The sequence below is a fragment of the Schistocerca gregaria genome, chromosome X, assembly GCF_023897955.1.
Source record: "Schistocerca gregaria isolate iqSchGreg1 chromosome X, iqSchGreg1.2, whole genome shotgun sequence".
NCBI lineage: Eukaryota > Metazoa > Arthropoda > Insecta > Orthoptera > Acrididae > Schistocerca > Schistocerca gregaria.
The window spans coordinates 661,720,634-661,723,925 of record NC_064931.1 but is presented as its reverse complement, the minus strand read 5'-3'; the positions used below and the strand labels follow the sequence as shown (position 1 = coordinate 661,723,925).

The 3,292-nt window shown below is 40.6% G+C and overlaps 1 non-coding gene across 1 annotated transcript; it reads right to left on the bottom strand.

Annotated features, from left to right (window-relative positions):
- Nucleotides 1-624: 624 nt before the first annotated feature.
- Trnaa-cgc (transfer RNA alanine (anticodon CGC)) lies at nt 625-697 on the bottom strand. The gene has a single exon. It is a non-coding gene; the product is annotated as a tRNA-Ala (tRNA).
- Nucleotides 698-3,292: the final 2,595 nt, after the last annotated feature.

Genomic DNA, 3,292 nt, shown 5'->3' with positions numbered 1-3,292 from the left:
AAACATATATGCTGGTATGTCCAGTTATATATGCAGTGCCCGGCCAATAGAGGAAGAAGGTTGAGAAGTTTAGTATCTCGTACGCTACAAGGTCACTAGAGACGGAGTACAGGTTCGGTTTGAGAAAAGGTGTGGAAATAAAAGTATTATGTCTTTTTTTAAGAAGTCGTCTCGGTATTAGCCATAAGTGATTTTGTAAATCGAGGAAAACCTATATGGCTGGATAAACGGAGTGTATTTGAACCGCCCTCCTTCCGAATGGAACCAGTGTCTTACGACCTTGCCATCTCGTTCATTATCGACAAATACTTTTTTCTGGTACACTATTAAATTGTTGGAAAAAAATACCGACTCTGATGGGGAATTTATAAGGATACAGTAACATTTTTAACATAAATATCCACTATCGTATGCCACTTACACTTTCAGAATGTACACAATTGTGTAGTGGTGGTGGTAGTGGTTAGTGTTTAACGTCCCGTCGACAACGAGGTCATTAGAGACGGAGCGCAAGCTCGGGTTAGAGAAGGATTGGGAAGGAAATCGGCCGTGCCCTTTTCAAAAGAAACATCCCGGCATTTGCCTGAAACGATTTAGGGAAATCACGGAAAACCTAAATCAGGATGGCAGGAGACGGGATTGAACCGTCGTCCTCTCGAATGCGAGTCCAGTGTGCTAACCACTGCGCCACCTCGCTCGGTAAATTGTGTAATGTTTCGAAGTAGGGACTAATATTTGTGACAGTTGGTGATGTATTCTCCTAAGAAATCAATTTAATACCTTACAGATATAGTTAGTTTCGATTATGGTCATGTGATTTACGAGAAACGTGTTTAGATCTTGAGTAGGTGAGTAAATTTTTGATTGCATGATGAGTTATGTGGGCGATCGTGTAAAACCCCTCATCGGGTTCAGAGGCTCATATGTTCAAAGATGCTAAGGCTGTCAAAATTTGTGGTCTAATAGCGAGAAAATATTTTCAAATTTATGGAAAACCGAAGAAAAGTGTTTAGTCTCAATTCAGATTGTTAGTCTCAATTCAGACTAAGCAGTGGCTGACCACAACGTGGAATTAGCGTACCATCTAGCCCGAAATCCGACTAATACAAACATGAATGAGGAAAACGTTATAACTGTGATAAGCGTACTCCCGTTGCTATAAACACCTTCTTGGGAGAAAATTGTTGCTGGAATAGAGCATGTGCTAAGCCACATAGTGTATGACAGAAAAAGTTATTTTCAAACGAAATAACGAAGAACAGTGTTGATTTTGTTGTGGTCTTCAGTGAGAATCCTGGTTTGACGCAGCTCTCTATACTGCTCTATCCCGTGTCTGTTGCTTCAGCCTGCATGGTGTCTGTGAAAAGTGTTAAATGAAAATGCAAATGCAACAGCCATTAGTAGTAGTGAACGCTATAATCACCAAGATGTACGTATCAAATCGTGAATTCAGTTATAAATCTATTATAACAGTAGCTTCTTGTGAGCTGGTGATGTAACGTTATCACAAAACGTATTATCAGGATGACGAAGCAGCTGCTGTCCTGAAGTTCTCTAGGCAAACTTACCTTTCGTGATCAGAAAATAATTCACTAAAGTGTCTGAATTAATTATGTGAGAACAGCAGTGGTTCTGGTAGAACTATTGATTGAGTTGAAAGCAATAGATCGTTTCTTTCATTACTAATGCTAGAATATCGGCATTAAGCCTCGTGGTTGCTCAGTGTCACCATCACAACAAAATATATTTCATTTAACTGTTGTTATAAGGGAACGAGACGTAAATGAACTTATGACATTCTCTCTACCCTGCAGTTGTTGTTGGATCCCAAGAATACAAAGATATTTTACAAAACCATAACATTAGTGTTATATGACCCACGTGGTGCCCTCGACACAGTAATACAAAGAAGTGTTCTATAATATAGATCAGAAAAATGTGTAACCTACGAAAAGATGTAGCAAATGAAATACCGACTTGCTAAACCTGATCACGAATCGAAATAGTACATAAACAGAACGGTTTCTGTCCCACATTAATCATTTCAGTGATTATCACTCTGCTGTTCATTCGAGGTCAGTACCTAAGAAATCTTACTATTCCAATGTGACTAGTCAAGTACGAAATTGTAGAAACATGTTACGCTGTATGTAACCCGAAATAGAAGGACGGAGAAGATATCCATGTAATTATGATTATAACATCTCCAATACAAACCTGTAGCTGCTTTCATGCATAGCTCTCTTTCTTTCGCAGTGTAATTCAATGTGGCACGTTCATTAGCACACCACATAACTTAATAGCAAAAGCACACTTTCACTCAAGAATCGTCTTGAACATAATAAACATGAAGAAGAGCACTTTGTTCCCATTCAAATTCGCTAGCAATGTTTAGCGTCTCGGCTCCATCGCTTCCCATTAGCTGAGGCCGTTGTCTCCTCAAAGGACTTAGGAAGATACTCTAGCGTAACAGACCCAGCACTGAATATACGGAGGTCGATCCGAGGACGCAGATATGAAAGCTAAGATTGCTCACGAGTAATAGTCACATAACAAATATATTATATGTAAGTTGTCAAAAGTAAGAGACATCTTTCAGCAGACATCAGTGGAACTGGAGAGCAGACAGGTATTGCTTTCTGCAGAGTAACTATCAGGGCACATTCTATGCCGACCGTCTAAGCAATCCGTTCCTCATTCACCGAAGTAGGAGAAGAGTTAATATAATCCGTGAATTCCGGATTTCGCTCCGGTATTTGCGTTATTGCTGATATTTGTTTTATGGGCATAAGCCGCGGTCCAAAATAAAATTCTCTGCCTAGAGTTTTGTCTTGCAATGCTACAGACGCCGTAGGAAGCTTTAACGATTCAGAAAGCACTTAAAGTCTCAAAACAGCTCAGCAAGCCAAACTTGTTTTATCTACGCAAGCAACAGTTAGTTCGTGAAGTCATCCGATCGCTGCTTAAGATCGCGGAATCGCGACGGTGTAACTACACTATGTGATCAAAAGTATCCGGACATCCCCAAAAACATACGTTTTTCATAACAGGTTCATTGTACTGCCATCTACTGCCAGGTACTCCATATAACCATCAGTAATCATCGAACATCGCGAGATAGCAGAATGGGGCGCCCCGCGGAACACACGGACTTCGAACGTGGTCAAGTGGTTGGCTGTCGCTTGTGTCATACCTCTGTACGCAAGATTACTACGCTTCTAAACATCCCTAGGTCCACTGTTTCCGATGTGATAGTGAAGTGGAACGTGAAGGGACACGTACAGCACAAAAG